Consider the following 12736-nt stretch of genomic DNA (forward strand, 5'->3'; position numbering starts at 1 on the left):
GGTGAAGGGCCTGGACACGTTTCACAAGGAGTAGCTGAGGGAGCTGTTTAGCCTGGAGTGAAGGAGGCTCAGGGGAGACCTCGTGGCTCTCTACAACGCCCTGACAGAGGGTGCAGCCAGCTGGGGGTCGGGCTCTGCTCCCGGGGAACAGCGACAGGACGAGAGCACATAGTCTTAAAGTGTGCCAGCTGAAGGCTTAGGTTGGACATCCGGAAGAACTTCAGAGAAGAAGAAATAAGCTGCCCAGGGAGCCGGGGGAGTCACCGTCCCTGGAGGTGTTTACGGAAAGAGTGGACACGGTCTAGATAACAAGGTGGTGTCTGGCCACAGGCCGGACCCGATATCTCAGAACTCTTTCCCCACGCATTCCACGAAGCTGTTCCCGGGAGGGAGGGGGATGACCCCGCTGCCGGGCCCCGCTCCGCTCTCGGTGCGGCTGCGCGCCCTCGGCGCCGCCTCCTCCGTACGCGGGCCGGGCCGGGCTGGGCCCGCTGCGCGTCCTTCCGGCCCCGAGCCCGCGGTCAGCGAGTTCGCTGTGGGGCACGGCGGAATCGCCGGCTGCAGGAGCAGGCTTTGGGCAGTGGAGCGCTCTAAGTGGGTCAAGAGCACCGTAAGTGGGTCTTGTTTATAGCCTTCCGTGCACTTGTTGCTTGTCAGGGCAGGGCAATCTGCTGCTGCGCCTGAAATCTTCTTACGGCGGCGACAGAAGTAATAATTCCTCTGCTTGCACAGTGTGGGAACCCTCTTTGACAGCAGAGTGTTTTTAAGTGCTTACATCTATAAGCACTGGAGTTACCATCACTAGATAGTGTAATATAAATATTTGATATAGAGTAGCCACAGTTTGGATATTCTCAAGTGGCATCAGAAGAAACTTTTTTAAAAGTTTTGTTGGTTTGGTTGTTTTTTTTTTTTGTTTTTTTTTTTTTTTTTCCCTCTCCTGAGGGACTCAGGGTTATATTTCTTGTTTGCTTGGGATGAACAACAAAGACGTTGAAACATATGGTAATCGCCTGGAAAACAAAGGAGAGATGACAGCTGTTGTTCTTTGCTGGGGTTTTCAAGCAGTGTTACTTTCTTCTTGTGTTTGTCTTAGCCTTACAGCTCAGTTGATTCTGTGGCTTCAGTAGATATGTGGGCATTTGTTTTGAGAAAACCATTAATATTAAATTATAACTTTTTTTTTTTTGTTATACGGGCTTTGTCACTTTGTGTATGTAAACTATCGTGCACTTGTCACACAGCAGAAGAGCTTTTAGATGTTACCTCTTGTATAAAGCAACTTTGTGTTCTTCATGCAGCATTGAAGCTTTTCAGGTAGCTGAATTCTCTTGTGTATCACAACCACATCGTGTATTTTTAAGAATTGATCGAATTGTATGAAACTGGCCAGGTCCTCTGGGCAAAGCCTTCTTGGCATAATCTGGTTAGAGTGTAATTTATACTCCTGTTTTCACTCCCTTGCTGTAGTCAGTGTCACGGAGTATCGAATTTCTGGCTTCATCCTGGCTCTGGGCTTCACAGGTCTGTTCTGGAAGTCAGTGAAGAGCTGAATTGTAAAAATCCTCAGAGTCCTTTCTGTAGTATTTCAGTGTGGAGGTGCTTGTTTGCTGCAGAAGCTTACTGAGACCACTTCAGATTTGTGGTAGCTGCTGTAACAATGAAAATATGTTTGTGATCAACAAAAGTAGGCGTTGTGTCTTGGAGTTATGGGTGCAGCACGATCATGAAACATGGCCAGTTTTCCTTGTTATCTTTGGCTGTGACCTAGCCTTGTTTATAGGAGAAAGGAAGTTTGTGTTAGGAGTTAGTTTTTTTCTTTTCCTGTCGGGTTGCCAGCCACTTGCAGTTAAGAAGGTTTCCTGCTGCGGTGCTTGCATTATAGGGATAGCTTATTAATAATGTGTGAACTTCATCTGTTCTGTGACACCTAAACCTGTAAGAAGACTATAAGTGTGTGTTAGTATGCAACTTAAAAGGAGGTCATTGCTGTGTTGGGAGTGTAATATTAGTTGATACAATACAGAAATCATTTCCTCGTCTGAGCTGACAACTAAATGTTGTGAATGAGGTTGTTGGCAGCTTTGCTGTGAAAGCCATGGAGGATAGTTGCTAATGTGGAAAACTGAATCAGAATAAGTGATGGGGGAGCTAAAAGCTGCATCCCAACCTAGTCCAGGTTTTGAAAATGATGCTTTCTGAGCATAAATCAGATCTGAAAACATAATGTGGTGTGAAGGACAAGAGTGTATTTTTGGCGTACTTCAAACCTTTCATGGTGAAAATTTCTCCAACAGATTTTTATATATTATATGTATATTCTCAAATACAGATTAAAATGCCATGGGTGTAGAAGCTTAAATTGTCTTAGAGAGACAAGAGAGCCAGACCCATGGGGCTTTCCATCACCCCATACCCCCAGCCTTTGCCCTAATGGACTTAAATCAGTGCTGCTGGCATTGCTATGAGTATGGCAAGTGGCTAGTGACCTGTGGTTTTGGCAATATGGATGAGATTCAGACTGAAAGCCTGACTCCTGGACACAGGATTATAAGGCTGAGCTTTGGAAAGCCTGTGCTTGCTCTGGGCAAGTGTTTCTGTAGATCTGTGATGAAGGAAAATTAATGGGAATTGGCAGGGCATGTAATGCCAGTGATTTTAATGCTGGGATCTCTGCTGTTATCTCATGTCTTCAGTTGCATGTTCAAGGAGCTGTGTCAGGCATTCATGTACAAAAGATACTCAATATTAGGAACTAAAAATTTTGCAAGTTTTACAGGTTTTGGATTGCATAACCATGTTGTCCAAGACCCTGTGCAAAGAAGCAAGGCTTGCTTTCATCAGTGGACGTGCTATTTGTGCACGAGGAAAATCTTGATGAGGAAACTTCAGGAGGTTGGTGGATTATTATGCCATCAGCAGTTCAAATCCTTGAACAGAAGTAGTTCTGAAATGGAAGTAGCAGTTTTGAGTATTTATGATTTGAAAGTGTCTGTCTGAGTCATTCAGTGAATTTTCTGACAGACGGTGTTGGTAGATTTGAAAAGACGTTACACAAGATAATGGTGGTGATTATGAAGAAGTATTTGGGACAGTGTTTAAGGGGAGGATTATTAAACTATTGATTTCTGATAGAACTTGTTATAAATGCCTTGTCTTTTTACAAGACTTATTTCAGCTGGTTGTGCTTAACATGGTGACTGTCTGCCTCTGCTTTTTAAAGCACTCTGTCAAGAGAAGTTTAACAAAAAAACTGGTTTTCAAAAATTAAGAATATGGAAACAAATAAGATTCTGGTTCTGATTCTTCAGGAAACTGATTTCTGAAAACATTTTAAACTTTCATTTGTTTATTTGAATATGCTCCTACTACTGGAACATTTGACTTTTGAAGTAGGATGCTGCAGATCAGTGTTGTAAGCTGATAAGAAGCAGGAGGTGACTTGTTTTCACATAGTTCCTGTTGCAGAGCTTTGAAGAGAACAACCTCCTGCCTTCTGGGTTGTGGAGTGTGACATGCAGACTTTTACCATCATGTAACTGTAAAATTGAACTTGCCCAGTGATTACATATATTTTCTGGAAAGTTTGCCTCAGTGGTTTGACATAAAAAAATATAATCTTAGTCCAGCTTGACAACGAACCTCAAGGTTCCCTTCCAGGACAGGGTGACAGACTTTCTGTTTCCAGAGGGCTGCTCACCACGTTGGCTCCTGGCAGCTGCTGAGGGGCTAAGCAGGCAGGAAAGGAGGTGCCACACATCTTATGCTGTTGCTACTTGATTTGAGAAATAGCAAAGAACTTGAAGTGAGTTGGCAAAATTAAGGTGCTTAGAAATATGAAAAGCAAATATTGTATGTCTGAGTAGTATTTTGCTTTCTGATTTAACATGATTACTCCTGTATTCTGGAGTTGCAGGTCTCTGCTGCTCTGTTGGTGGAGGAGAGAGTCTCTTGTTCTGACCAGGCAGGATTCTTTGGAATTCTGTGAACTGTGTGTCAGTGATTTTGGGACATCTCAGGGCTGTCCTGTGGTTAAACTGACTGCAGAAAGGGGTCTTCAAATTTATAGGTGGATGTAAATTTCCCAGGACACATAATGGTTAGTATAGAAAAGTGTGCTGCATGGTTCAGATGGATTTCAATAGCTGTGAAAATGCAATGGAGTCTGCTGGGATGTGCCAGCTGCTGTAGCACTCTGTGAACAGGACTAATTAAGCCCTTGTGAGAACAGAAAATAGTCAGGCACTATTTACAGGAGGAAAGCGTTGGAACAGGCAGAGCTGTAATCATTGGCTCTGAGCTACCTTTAGACAGCAGTAGGCAAGAGAGCAGACAATTTACTTGCAGAATGGGCTGAAAGTCATATCTGAATACTCAAAGTGGGTATTTCAGTGTTCTGCCAGCACATCTGAGTGCTCTGCAAACCTGCTATAGGAAAGGCTACTTCCTTTTTTTTTTTTTTTTTGCCCTGTTTTATTCTCTTCTTTCTGCTAGTGTTTTATCTCAAAATGCTAAATGTACATGTTTCTCACCTAAAGGTGAAAACCAAAGGTACACCAGATATCGATGTCATAATGTTACAGTGTTGCCTGCATTTGAATAGATCCTGTGAGAGTCCAGCTGTCTGCCAGAGTGGTTTGTGTTGTGGAAATGGTTGTTTTTCTAAGGGTATCTGTGACCACCTATATATATTCAAAGATAAGGTGTCACTAGGCTGCTTTATCACAAGTACACCAAAGCGATTTCTCCTATCTGTTCATCTACTTTTCCTCCTTCTCTTCTTAACCAAATTAAAAGCTCTTTTTCCCCAACATGTTGGTTCCATCTGCTTAGAGGATTGCAGACTGCCATTCTTTGTTTGAAGCCAGGGTCAATTGTGCTGCTCTGTTTAGGTCTAGAGGATGACAATTTATGTGCTGTGGGATTTTTGAGGAGATCACTGGATGTGTTAAGCAGTTCTACAGGTCATTTTACTGGTAGGAGCCTTTAGTGGGCTTTTCTCTGTTTTAATGACAGCATTCTGGCGAGGTTCCTGTTTTAGCTCCTTACTGATGGATGTTTTTTTACTTGTCAAGTTTGATTTTTCTCAAAATGTTGTCATAAGTATGTGTGTGTTAGTAAATTGGATGTTTATGAATATCTGAATAACAGGCTGTTCCTTGAGGGAATGAGGCATGGGTCTTCCTGCTATAGGAAATATTTTCTTCATGTAATTCTACAGACTTCATTGAAGGCCCTTACTTGTGCTCCTTTGATTTCTTGTTCAAACTATTTGGTAGGTGACACTAGATTTTGGGAGGTGTAACCATGATAAGGACTTCAAGGTCACATTTATCTGTACATTGTTTCTGTTTTCTGTAAAATACAGAACTTGTGATGGAAATGAAATAGTTGAAGAGAAGCAGTAAAAGCTGTCTTTTGAGAGCAAATACCAACTCTGGCTACTTAGATTAAGTCTGAATGGTAAAATTCTTTTAGCTGGTGGTAAAATTCCATAAGTTAATCTTTAATTCTTGCCTGTACTAGAACCATATCCATATCTCCTGGACAGCAATGGGAGCTGTTTGAAAAAGCCATGCAGTGCAAAGATAAGTATAGCTGAGGCTGGCTGTATGTCAGTCCTGGGAGGCTTTTAGCTGCAGGGAAAAGGGATTTCAGCATTTGGAACAAGGAACAAGGAAGTGGCTGCCTAGCAGGACTTGGGATGAAGAGTCACATGCATTTCAGCATCTCTCAGCTGACAGCTTAGGTATGGGTTTGTCATGGACACTACTGCATTTCCTGGTGGGCTGCTCCTGAGACTGAGCAGTTGTCATTCCCAGGTGTAAACTGAAGGATTCACTTTTTCTGTTTTCTTCCCTAATGCTTTAATTTATGTGTTGGTCTCCACGGCTGGTGCAATTTGTGGCCATGTATTACTTAGACAGATACTAAAGCTGTGGAGGTAAGTTAGTGGTGGAATCTGGTACTTCCAGAAGTTATGAGATGATACAGCCAATTATCTTGTGAAGAACAATGTGCTTTGCAAATTGTGTTAGTTTAAGAATTGTGTGTGTGTATTTTCTAGAATGGCATATGGCATTGCAAGACTGGTCACAGCAATGTTGGGCTGTTCTCAATATTAATCTTTTAGGCAAATAGTTTTTTGTTTTAATGGAACATGATTGTAGAAATAAAAGTAAGAGCCTATTCATAATTTTTATTAAAGTAGCTGTGTGACAGAGTGCCAACTATTGGCTTTCTGCCTGCTGTATCTTCAGTGGGGAACAAAATGGATTATTTTCTGAGGTGAGTGTTCTGAGAGTTGAGAAAAGCATAACAAAGTCAACAAAAGCTTTACTTAGTGGTTTTCTGACCTTTATATACTCCAAGCTAGAAGGAGGATGCTGAAAAAGGCTTGTGTCATGGTTATCTTAATGTCCATGGTTAAGTGCAACTGCTCCTTGACTTCCTGCTCTCTGATGTTTTAGTAATTGGCAACCATGTGAAATCTGCAGCATTACAGAAATAGTTCAATGATAGATGGCTTATAAAAATCCTTTCCTTTTTACGAGCTTCACTAATGCAGGGAAGGAAGTTGCTAGGTATCTTAGACTTGATTTGTAAGGTGTTTCTCAAGGGGCAATTTTCAAATACATTTTTGGTATAGAAGAGGAAATTTAAATATAAATACAGTATTATTTAATTATAAATACATACCAATTATATGTTCTCTTTTTAGATCATCCCCCAAAAACACAGAGTGTGATTTGCTAAAGCCTCATTTCCCTCTGTTAGGATTTTTCATAGGTGTTTCTTCTGCTGTTCTTATATCAACCAGGACTGTAAAGAAAGAAGGTCAGTAATAAAATGTTAAAACTTTCTGGGTTACAAAAGAAATCTTTGATTCAGTAGGAAGTGACTTGTTGCTGAAGTATCTGAGGAGGTGTCTGTTGGTTTTAGTTACTTTGTCTGTAAAACTCTTCTAATTTAGCCTTGAACCTATACTCTAGAGTTTAAGGGTAGGATGTATTCTGTGTTGAAGGCAAACCCAATTTTAAGTTAAGCTTATGAACATCAAGAGAAGCTGACCAAGTTTCAGAGCCCTGGCCTAACTGTTTGTGCCCCAAACACCCAAGCAGCGCGTGATGCTGTGAAAATGCCAGCTGTGCCAACTGATTTGGAAGGACTTCAGGGTATGGGTCAGTGTGGGCAAAGGCAGGTGATGTACAAGACTATCAGAGATAATACTCCACAGTCTCAAGTCCTCAGATAAACTCAGGGTTGATGTAGCAGTTCAGCTCTGCAGGACTGTGAACAGCCAGCACACGCGTTGGCCTGGGGGCAGCTGAGTCTTAAAATGCTGTTGGAAAGGTGGTACAAGATGCTCTCAAAGCACATTAGTTTTTCATCCCTTCATGTGAGCCCTTTCCAGCTGACTTTTTCTGGACTGGTTAACTGGATCAAACAGCCCCTTGTTACACATCACAGTAAAGTCATTGTGAGAAACAAAGCATGATCACAGAACCCATGACTGTTTTCCTCTGAAAACTCATGTCTTGGCTCTGCTTCAATAGTTCATTATTATACAAGTGCCTGAGGGCTTATCTGCCTGCAAGACTCACATGAGTGGTTTTTTTTGTAGGCTAAGGCCATCCTTGAAAAGGCATTCCACATTTCTGTTCTTTTAGCAGTAAGTGTGATGTGTCCAGTAGTTCTTGTACTTCCACTGGAAATCACATTACGTTTTGAGAGACTATCACATGTAGACATTAAAACTTCTTTAAAGCTCAGTGCTTCCTTCTTGAAGATCCTGTTTTGAGGTAACACTTTCTCATTTCAGGCTGAAGGGACTCATGAATTGGACAGTAATGGAAGTAATGTCTTTGTAATAAATGAACAGTTCATAAGCATGTTATTTGTTACAACATTCAGAGTCACAGGTAACAGTGGTGGTATTTGGGGTTGACCAAAGCATAGTTGTATAATTCCTATCGTAGAATGACATTTAGTCATGCTAATGATGGAGCAATTGAGAATTGCTGGCACTTAAAATTAATTACTAGGCAAACATAAAAAGGAAAGGTGGGGAGTATACTCATTGCTGCTGCTTGCATCCGAGACTGCTTCTTCAGGGGATGTGACAGGGAATAGACCAGGACCAATACATTGTGCTGCTTCTGGTGATCCAGTTGCTAAGCAAACATGCAGGATGTGTAGGTTAAAACTGCTTCCCTTCAGGGATTGCCCAACAGTCTTTATTCATCTTTGAACTTTTGATTTGCTTGTACCGAAATCTTGGATCGTCTGGTAAGTTGTCTAGAGAATTGATTATATTAGGAAGCAAGTGGTCTGCTAGTGAAAACCAGTTCTGCTTTCTGTTGGAAATGTTGAATAAGGAAGCCATGCAGCTGGGGAAGTTTAAACTGTTGGATGTAAGGCTTTGTGTAGAAATATTACCAGCACTCACTGTACATAATGTAGTGTGTGTAATGTTGGAGCCAGATTTTCTGGCTGGTGTACTACTTGCAGTATGGATGAAGTAGGTTGTATAAATTACAAGCCTTCCCTCCTCCACTGGAGTGCAGTGAATGTCAGATTGAAGCTGTCATGCTGGTGCTTTACAACTGCAGTGACACAGGATCCTAAGATAAACTGAGCCCTCATTTAGGGAAATTTTTAGGCTTTAACAACATGGCATGAAGTGAAGCAGAGAAAATGGAAATGGATTACAGGAAGTCTTCTGCATTCCTTGCTGTTTTCGTGCTATAATATTTATGTCGTAGAGGATCTCTCCCAAGCTCTGATTTCAAACTCCCATGTGGACCAAAAGCAACATTTTGTATGGCTTGACAAAGGTCCCTTTTCACTAACTTCAAGTGACCTGAGGCAGATTAACATGCAGATTAATGTATTTGACAGTAATAAATCAGCTTTAACAAGTACCGAGGCAGAGATTTGTTTGGCAGAGAGTTTGGATAAGATATGGTATTTGGAGTTAAGTTGAACATTTTGTAGAGAATGATATAGTGGAGATGGTTGAAAATTTCCTGCTTTCCTTGGTTTTGTGCTGATGCATCTTTATGCAATTTAGCTGTAACTGTGTGGAGTTTAAGTCAAAGTTATCTGGGTGAGTGAGTCTACAAAAATGGAAGGGTGTTAATTTAGATGAATGCATGCATTTTGTCATCCAGTGTGATGTAAATGTTTACAAGCCTCTGCATAGAACACATACTCTTTGGATTTTTTTCCCCCTCTGTGTAAATTTATTACATAGTTTTTTGTTATCTTGGAGAAACAGCCTTCATGTTGATTACACATCTTTCTTGTAGGAATCTTGGACTGTAACCTTCCCAAGCTTGAATACAAACACCAAGAACCAGGGAGGAGTGTGAGGTGAGAGAAGTTGATCTGTGCTGCCTCACAGGTAGCACAGCTGTTTGTCAAGAGAGCAGGTGTGTTGGGGAAAATTATTGCAGTGGTTAAGATAACTGCTGTGTGTTACTCCATGTGGAAGGTACAAGATCTGTCTGTTTTGTTGTTCTCTGTTGTATTTCTCAGAAATGAGGCTTATGACAAATTTAAATGTTTCTGTAACAGGGTGACAGTGTGACAAGTGGGGCTTCCAGATTGGAGTTGATTGTCGAAGTGAACTGCAGCAGAATATAAAACAGTCAGAGACAGGACTGGAAGGTGTCATTCTTTTCCCCTTCAGGAGGAAAACTGTAGCAATGAATTTTAGAAGGGTTTATTTTGTTTGTTGTTTTGTCAGTTTGGTTTTTGTTTTTGTTTTAGGTTTTTTTTTGTGTGGGGTGGCTTATTTAAACATTTTTTTCTTTTCCATTTGCACCTACTGTTCTTACTTTCATCAGTGTAAATCAGTGACATCAGATTTCTGTGTGACAGTTTAAACACTATCCCTGAAAGAAGTTAAAAATCATAGTTAACAGGTTTTATCTAGCCTGTATGTAAGAACAAAAATTTGGGCATGCTGAGTGTTTTGATTTCTTTAAGTCTCTAGAAACAAGCAAGTTGATTTCATTGCAACTTGAAGTTCCAGGAGAGCTATAACACAAACTAGTAAAACTACCTCTGGCTCAGGATTGTGCCTTCACTGTGGAGTTACTGCTTAGGCTTCTGCCTCCTGAGGCTCTCTGAGCACCCTCTTGTGTGTAATCCAGGCAGGCTGTGTGATGCCCACCCTGCCTCCCAGCCCTGCTGCAGAAACATCTTTATGTTCTTGTGCTTCACTTGCTCAGTTTTCTTGCCCCTGTGTGTCACCCATGCTTCCAGTGACAAGACCTCCCTGAAAGCAGAGAGAACAAGCAGCTTTGGGCTGGTTGTGCTCAGCAGGCTGTGTGTCACTGGTGCTGAGATGTGGGGAGTGTGAGAGCTGTGCCTGGCCGTGTTCCTGGCACGGGTCACTGATGTGTCCCTGGCTGCAGGATGAAATCCTGACATGAGGCTGCCAAATGTGCCAGGTTGCAGCACCTCTAACTGAGCCTTTGACTGTGCTCTGTCCCTGACCTTTCTAGTTGTACCCTTTGAGTCTGAAACCTGGCCAAGCTGCAGAGCCACCCAGCCAAGCTGACCATTCAGGGGAGAAGGCAGAAACCTGGCAGCCACAGGGTTTTTCTTTCCCCTTCTCCTCTTATGTAAGTTGCTGGCCAGAGCCCCTCAGGGTAGTGCCCGCTGGCTTCTTGGATGCCTTTGGGCAGCTATTGGTATTCTTAGGGTGCTTTGCCTGGTGTCCCTAGGAAAGTTTCTGTTTCAGTCCTCATCCTTTCTTCTACAGAGTTTTTTTTCTGTCTCATTATAATTTGACTTCTTTCCTGTTCTATTTTGTTTGTATGCATTAGCCCCTTTGCTATCCTTCCTCAGAGAGAACTCTTTTAGAGAGTTTTTAGTGAGGATGTCCATCCCCTAAGGAAGAAAGTAGCTTCTAAGCATGAATGTGCAAGCAACATAAGACAGACAGACAAGCACTGGTATTCAGAGAGGTTTTTAGAGCTAAAGGTGGCTTCTTGGGCTTGATGGATTTACACTGCATATTTGTCCATTTTCCCTGTGAATCCTCATTCTGTAGCAAAAGGTTCCAAGGTTTGCCTGTTGCTGTGTCAAAAACTACTTTTTTGTGTTTGAGGTCACCCAGCCTGATCTGCTAACTCTGTATGACCTTACCTTGGTTGATGGGCAGTGGTTGGTATCATCATTTTTCTTAGTGTTGTTTGGGGTGGTGCTGTTGTAGACACAAGATTAGGAAACCTTGTGCTGTGTTGAAATCTTAACTGCAGTTTTGCGTAGTCAGCTCTGGTTTCATGTAAAGTTTTCTTTCCTCTCACAAACAGAACCTTCTCTCGAATAATTTAGTAAATGTGTAAAATTTGTGTAAATGTGATGTAAAACTTATGAACTATTACACATTAACTAGCACATATTAAAAATAGATATTGGATTTTGTATTTCAGAAGTTCAAGGTTTGTTTCATTTCTTGTTTACTTAGCTACATCTGCTTGCTTATCTACGTAGGTCAGGGCTTGCCTGGTTATCTAGGCAGGTTGAGGGTCCTCCAAGGTTTTCCTTCTGCTTTTCTTCATGTATTAAATTCACAACACTTATTGACTTTCTTAGGACTTACAGCCTGTCAGTGTCTCCTTTTTTTCCAAAATCATGTGTGCCACTACTGTGCTGTCAATATTGGAAGAGAGCCTTTCTTGCTTTCCATAATGGTGTACCTGGGGATACAAGTGGGTAAGGCAGTGGTCTTGCTCTGTTCAGATCTGACCCCCTGTATGGAGTTCTCAGCCAGAGAACTCAGCTGAGTACACCTTTGGCATACAAATCAGTGGCTGGCTTCTATATATGTAGCACTCAGTCTCTGTTGAGTTGAGAAGCTTGGCCTGTGTCTTCTGTCTGTCTGTGCACATCAGGTGAATCTAAAGAGCTGTGTTGCACTGCCTTCTATATGTAGCACTCAGTCTCTGTTGAGAAGCTTGGCCTGTGTCTTCTGTCTGTCTGTGCACATCAGGTGAATCTAAAGAGCTGTGTTGCATCTTGGTCACACCCATGGATATGATAGCTTGTCTTCACATCAAAATAACATTAGTTTCTTTTTCTGACAGAGAGAGAACAAACTCATCCTAGAAAGAGGTTCTTTATTTGCTAACTCCATTGACAGTAGGTGCTGTCAGCCTAAGGTATTATTTTCTTCTTTCCAGAAGAGTTTCTGTGTAGTTCTACATGTGTTAACCCCTTACAGATGCAGTTGGGCTAGGGCAAGAGTACCTTCAGTAAGTATTTGAAAACTAGGACAAATAACTATTCAGTAGTTTGCTGACCCAGTTCTTGCTTTCTGCTCGTGTTCCTTCTATCTGGGCCCTTGTCCAGGAAATCAACTGAAATTCCTACCCTTCCTACTCTTAAGTTTGTGAAGGCTTATCAACTTGGCCATGTTTCCTTCCTGTTCTTAAAGCTTTTCAAAGAAATGGAGTGTCTCCTGTCTAGATATAGAGAGATTCTTTCTGCAAACAGAAAGCACAGACAGTGAATGCCAGGCTCACTGGTGGGTGCTTGGGTGCTGTTGTAGGAACGTGTATGAAAGGCTCTTGGGTGCAAAACAGCACTGACAGCTCACCCCAGCTTGGGTACAAAACAGCACTGACAGCTCACCCCAGCTTGGGTGCAAAACAGCACTGACAGCTCACCCCAGCACAGAGTTCCCTCTCTGGGCAGAGAATGTTACCAGTTCAGGTGGCCC

At 42.0% G+C, this 12736-nt stretch overlaps 1 protein-coding gene across 2 annotated transcripts in view; it reads left to right on the forward strand.

Annotated features, from left to right (window-relative positions):
* Nucleotides 1-509: 509 nt before the first annotated feature.
* Nucleotides 510-12736, forward strand: part of ADIPOR2 (adiponectin receptor 2) — a 44159-nt gene continuing 31932 nt past the window's right edge. Inside the window, exon 1 of one of the 2 annotated variants that reach the window (XM_041398567.1) lies at nucleotides 510-610. The gene's annotated coding sequence lies outside the window, so the exon portion shown is untranslated. Of the gene's footprint in view, nucleotides 611-9311; nucleotides 9376-12736 lie in introns of those variants that run through there. The other variant, XM_041398566.1, reaches the window with a different exon arrangement.

Source organism: Onychostruthus taczanowskii, unplaced genomic scaffold, assembly GCF_017590055.1.
Source record: "Onychostruthus taczanowskii isolate IOZ18803 unplaced genomic scaffold, ASM1759005v1 scaffold15, whole genome shotgun sequence".
NCBI lineage: Eukaryota > Metazoa > Chordata > Aves > Passeriformes > Passeridae > Onychostruthus > Onychostruthus taczanowskii.